The 6,567-nt window shown below is 40.5% G+C and overlaps 1 long non-coding RNA gene across 1 annotated transcript; it reads right to left on the bottom strand.

The window, feature by feature from the left end:
• Positions 1–265: 265 nt before the first annotated feature.
• Positions 266–2,881, bottom strand: LOC113488130. The gene is made up of 3 exons (XR_003399891.1): positions 2,553–2,881; positions 1,317–1,428; positions 266–692 (listed from the first exon to the last, which is right to left on the bottom strand). It is a non-coding gene; the product is annotated as an uncharacterized LOC113488130 (long non-coding RNA).
• Positions 2,882–6,567: the final 3,686 nt, after the last annotated feature.

The following is a 6,567-nucleotide window of genomic DNA, read 5'->3' as shown; positions in this document are numbered from 1 at the left end:
AGCCTGCAGTCTTTCCAGACCCAAGGATATTCCTTCAAATCTGCAGCACCAACTTCACAATCTATAGAATACTCAGTACACTACAGCCTCAAAAGGTCAGTTGTTACTGCAGTGCAATGAGGCCAAAATTGTTGGTCCTTAACAGTGATGAGAAGAAGAACTATTACCACACCACTTCCCAAAATTCTGCTACTCTGAAATTTGCCTACTCTGCTATGGCTATTGCTTCACTCCAACCTCCCTTAAGAAAAAAAATTCTGCCATTCTTCTAGCACTTGCTCTAGCCACATGCACAAACAATACTTATTCCTTACAGATCAAGCTTTTATACTTAACTTGGCTTTTTTATCACCTGTAGTCAGGTTCCTGATAAGCAGTAAAGCACCTTGTCTTGTAGTCACGCCTCTCTTCTCCCCACTCTACCCCCATTAAAAAACACACCCACTCTACCCCATGGACAGACCTTGAATCTAAACTAAAAACCAGATTTTTGCTTGAAAACTCTCATTTAAATGGCTATCCAAAGCTGAAGTACTTCTAATGGTCCTATTTTTTCAGCATGAGGTGCCTCTGAAAAGCTTAAAGATTATGAACAATCACCTTCCTCATGTTTTGTTCACAGTTTAATCGCACAGAGCGTGAGCCGGAAGTTCTCTTCCTTTAGCACTAGATGTAGCATTTCATTGGCAACTCTAAGAAAAAAGCTGAAGTACAGAAGATCCTAGTAACAGGTACAGGTCTGTTTTATGCTACACCGGATCAATAGCTTACAATTTCTCATTCAAATCTATGAAAACAAGTGTGGATTACTTGCTTTGTAGTATGTTAAAAATTATAGATTACACATAACATTCAGTACCACTTCAGGTAACTGGTGCCCTCAACAGCTTTGTCGTAGTTTGTAGACTATCGCCAACCATTTTTAATAAGGCCTTTCTAGATGATTCAAAAGCCCGGTTTCCTTGGACAGCCAGGAACAATTTAACCAGTCACTGCTAAACAGCAAGTAACTTAGGCTTTGGGTATTTTAAATATATATATATTTTTTTTTAATGAACTACCCCACATTCTTCTCTACCAAGTGTTCTGCCTATTCCTCTGAAGCAGTCTCTGTGGCAAACTGGAACAATGCACACACCCTGATCCAAGAAACATGAAATACAGGTCTAAAACACACAACTCCTTGAAACATCTAAATGGAAGTCCACTCGCCACCTCCTCAGATATCAGGTACATGGGAGATCATCAGTTTATGCACCTTGTACAGAAACTGGAGTTGTGTAACGTGCTTTTTAAAGATTAATAAATATGCTCACCATTTAAGCTCAGTATACATCTCATATCCAGGCTTCTCAGATGCCAGTCATCTCCGAGATCAAGATTATCAGAAACCGTTTGCACAGACGGTCTTGCAAACATCAGATCAATCTTAAGAGGAAAACATCTGCACACCGGGAGTTCTAATGCTGCACTGTATGCAAAGAGCACACTAGTGGGGGACAGTTAATCAAGTCTAAAAAAGAGTGGTCAACATTTGTATTTAGAACCATGTGACTACAGATACATCTCCCAAGAGATTTATTTGCCAAAAGACTCAAGAAAATTGCTATAAGTACCATACTTTATTTACAAAATTTTTGTTGTAACCCCCCTTTCTTGTTAACCTAGGGAAAGGAAGGGTTTTTTAAATTGAAAAAGATACTCTAAACCTAGAATTTCCATTAAAAGGGAACTTAAAATTAATCATAGAATTAAGACGTAAGTTCAACCACCTCAGCTGTACTTCAGCAAAGGAGAGAGCATTTTCTCTATGTGGTAAGCCCTCTTGATCCTGAAGCATCTGGTTCATATCACAGTCTGAGGCAAGGAAGTTATTCTGTGAATGTCTGCACCAGACAAGAGGCCACAAGAAGGTCACAGAATAAGCATCTTCATGAGAGTGATACCAGGCAGCAACCTGCTTAGGTACTACAGCACGCAGGTCTCCCTTCACTGTATAAGAGGGAGTCAAGATACAAGGATTCCTGCAGCTGACAAACCCAGGCAGGAGTCACATGAGTACTTGTCATTTCCAGATCACTTGTCTCATGACCACTTCATTTTTGATTTGCAACAAAGCATTTAGTCTGCTGACATGATTCACACAGTGAACTACACCGTACCCATCCCCCTGAAGAAAGCCAGCTTGTCCGAGCTGGGAGGAGTTAGCAAGGACACTGCCTCTACTCCCACTCTGCACAATCCTTGTGAGATAAGTGCTGTTCAAGCATGCTACCCTGGTCTACAAGCACAGGTTTAGAAAGAGGTGTCCCGGACGTTCCCATGCCTGCCAGGTTCCCCAGAGGCTTATTTTCCTATCAGCTCCCATTCTACTGCAGCGTCTTCTCCTGGGACAGGCTGTGGTCAGACCATTTAATTACAGTTTCCTAAATACACTATAAGGTACCAATAATCTTGTAAAATAAGATGGCCACAGGTCCCTGCAGAAGTGATCCTATTCTAAAGGAATCAAAAAATATTTGCCACTTAAAGAAAAAAAGCAAAACGCTTACCTCAACGCCATCAAACTCAAACTTGACAGCTGGTACATACGCATCTTCAACTGCCTGTAAAGGAGCAGGTGACTGTGTAAGAAAATATCTTTAGTTACTTTCATGTTCTTCCTAAACTGTGATAAACTACAGAATTTACACTGCTGACCTAATTAGTATAAAGACTGAGTTGCTTCTGAATCAAAAAAAATTGTTAGTAAGCTGCAAGCAGTATGGCACTAATATAGTACTAATACTGGCTTTAAAAAGTTACTTAGCCAAGAGATTCAGAGGCTGATCCTGTGTTGTAATGAACCAACAGTGCACAAGGAGCCATCAGTGTCAGTGCTTGTAAGGCACTGACCTTGGCAGTGAGGAAGAAAAGGAAGATATTTCCCTGGCTATCTTACCACTGGTTAACATCCAGAGAAATCTCAAAAGTTCTGTCCACATCTGACAGGGCACATTAGCCTTCTGTTAAAGGATTTTACCAGACTCTGGGTATCTCTAGCCTTGCTTTATTGACATCTCAGAGTTGGGCCATCACCTCAGTGAGTGCCAACAGCTGACAAAAAGCATCTTATATTGATAGGATTCTTCATAACATGCAATACAATACCAATTCATCATCAATTTCAGAAGTCCATTATATTCCAGAGTTCTGACTAGTTCTCGTTCTGCTCCGGTTCCTCTTCTGACATGGCTGCTCACTGATGCAGTCTTCGGTCATCATGATTACTTATCTTCAGTATTGTTCCTAGAGCACCTGTGTGGTATAAAACAATATCTATCTATTAATATTCCTGCTATTAATAATATCCTAAGAGAAAAGAGATTTCTAAAGATTATTCCTTTTACACCTTCCTTATTTTGATTTTCTACCATGCCTGAGGGGCTCTAAGATACCTCATGGGACAGTTTTCAGTTTTGTAGGCCTCTTGTTAGAACTGTGTGGCAGCCCACTGAGAGTCTGTTCTCAGGTGACAGTCATTCTAGCAAAGGCTCATTTGCTGTGCACATGAAGTCTTTCAAAATGTCTGCACGAGGAAGACCAGGCTAAGAGGAACACTTATCAGGAGTCCAGTTTCACACCCAAGGTATGCAATAGATGCACCTGAGGGTAATTTTACAAAGCAGTTTGTACGTTCACAGCGCAGCCCCTACTCACTTTATGTAAAGCTGACAGTGTGTGTCCCTTCTGCAACATCTCAGGCTGAGCGGACAGAGAGGAACATGACCGGGGAGAATGAACTAGAGGTTCTAAAGTACATCCGGACTGATGCCACAGCAAAGGTGCTGACAGAAACCTTTCCACATCTGTTCTGCTGATTAAGGATACCAATTAAACTCAGACATCAGAGTGAAAAGAGCAGGCGTATTTTACTAGTGATAACCAATGTAACAGTGTAATACAGAAAACATGCAGCAAGAAAAAGCAGAATAGTGCACTTAAAGCAGCAAACAGGAGAATACAGGGTAATGCATCAAATCATTACTGCACGAGAGAAAGAATTACGAAAAATACATCACCACTTGCATATATTATCATCACCCAGGCCCGCAGTGGCTGGGCAGCCCCGGTTACAGTGAGGGTTTGGAGATCCTGTCCCGGCAAGTGGGAAATCCTACGCAGTGCGTCCACCCGTAGGTGAGGCTTCCAAAGTCGCTGTGAGCGGGTCCAGCCTTATATACCAGAGATCGACAGGCCAGGATAGCTGGCACCTTTGTTGTGAGTGGAAAATTTCTGGTTTCATTCTTCTGTTGGATTCCACCCAAAGCCTGGCCAGGGCTCAGGGGGGGAAACCAAGGGAGTTTCTAATAAGGCCAGATACGTGGGTTCTCAGCCTTGAACAAGGCTAAACAAGGGAAGTTGGAGACATTCTCTCCTCACTCCTGATCATTTTCATCACCTTCATCACTCCTTCATCACTCCTGATCATCTACATCACCTTCAACTTCCTTAGTTTTCAGACTGCCCCTTCCTCTTCCTGCCCCTTACTATCTTGACTTCTCACATGCTGCAGGGAACAGTACGGTACTCAGAAACACTTGCTTTTTAAATTTGGGCTTGTAAGACATCCCCTACCAATATGAGTTTTTAATGTGAATATTCTTTTTGTAGAAGTTACACAATTATCAAGGAGAGAGCTCAGTCGCTCTTAGATTTTTTATTTCCTCCTGATGTTTTAGTATTTCAAAGAACGACTGAAAAGAATCTGATCTTTCTATATGTCTAGGAGCAACAGAAACCACATCTCTGCCACCACCTGCAAAGAGACTTCACTTCTTCTGTTATTGTTGGAAGTCACTTTCAAACACCAGAACTATCACCAGACAAAGAAAGTTCCACCTTTAGTGTGTGCTCTGAGCCAGTAAGATCCCAATGGTACTATTTTGCCACCAACACTCGCTGCTGCTGAAGGGGAAGATTCTGTGGATAGAAGAGAAAGAGTTTACTTCAGAATATAAGATACACATTGATCTATGCACAAGTTCAGGTAGCATACCAGTTTTTTAGAAAGACTACAGCAGCCTCCATAAGCAATGTCTTCTCACTCCCTACTGAGTTGTTAGTCCAATAGACTGCTACTGTTTTTCTGAAGTGAGTGCTTGCAATTAAAAAAAAAAAAAAAAGTAAAGTAGCAATACTTTCATTATTTTACACAAATTAAGACCCATTCTTAGTCTTCCCCACAGCAGACACACATAAATTAACACAATTTAAGAGCTATACAAAGGGAAAAACTAGTGTAATCATTTCAAACTAGATGGGGTGCTGTAGGCTGTTGGGGGGGGGTGGTGTGGTAAAGATTAGTGCCATTGACAATCTATCTCACCCCACAATACATTGTCTAAGCTTCCTTAACTGCTGCAAGTCAATTAATAAAGCCAGTTCACAGACTTATTCAGTGCCCCAAGGACTTCAAGATCTCGATCTGAAGTATCTTTTATACCTTATTTCAATGGCAGTTACTATAGCTCTACTCAATACTTAAGAGTTAAAAGTTGAACTTCAACATAAATCCTAGTAGTATGGCCTTTGAAAGAAATAAAAAGGCTTCAGCTCTTTTGATAAGAACATATAAAAAAATCCTTCCCTTGCTCTCACTAAGTTCTGAAATCCATTCATTGACTAAGGGATTCAGATTACCAAGAACAACCAGACTGTAAAGAAAAGTCATGTTAACCTTGCCCTAAAAACCCAAGAGGTTAACAAATCTGAAAGCCTTGTTATACCTGTGACTCAGTTCTTGCCCATCTTTCAATGCCCCAGATGGCTTTATTGCTTCAACTAGCTTCTGAGTATGGATGCAGTCTATATCCTTAGGAGGAGCCAAGATAATCAGAGAAATAATTCCATAGTGCCTCTGAGGCTGGTTCTGCAGTTTAGAATTACTGTGGGAGAAAATAAAATACTGAAGGCTTCACAAAAGAAAAAAAAAAAAACCAAACCAAAACAACCAACAAATCCTTTCTGGAAAACATCCTTCAGTTTACAGGTTTCCAAATCAGCGTCTGTTCTCATTTATATTAATGTTGGGTAAAAGAAAAAAAAATTGTCCTGCTTATGAGTTTTAGATAACTTGACCTAATTTAGAAGTCACAACTACTTTTTCAAAAATATCTGTGGATGTAAGAAAAGATACAGGTTGCTACCATTTTAATAAAACTTATTTGCATTGCTCTGGACAGTTAGAACTGATCACCAGAAAATGAAAAGGTTTGAAATCCACCGAGGGTGACACTACATACAGCAGAAGTTTTGGACACGTTTCAGTTTCGTATCAGATTTGATTTAAGGATAATTCCCAACAGCTTCCTGCTAACATTCAATAAGACCATTTACCACTGGCTTCTTTTAGTTCAACCTATTTGCTGTGCTTCTGATTCTGGAAGGTAGCTGATTGCAGAGGAAGGACATAATAACCCAGTGCTCTGTTAAAGAGTTGATGCAGTACATTCAGCATTGCCTTCTTTTTGCTTATGGAAGAGTGTGAATCAAAATATCAACCAATCCACAGCTAATTGTGTTAGA

This window comes from Athene cunicularia, assembly GCF_003259725.1.
Source record: "Athene cunicularia isolate RWA chromosome 1 unlocalized genomic scaffold, athCun1 chr1_part2, whole genome shotgun sequence".
Taxonomy (NCBI): Eukaryota; Metazoa; Chordata; class Aves; order Strigiformes; family Strigidae; genus Athene; species Athene cunicularia.
Note: the sequence above shows the minus strand (reverse complement) of the source record. Positions and strands in the feature narration are given on the sequence as shown.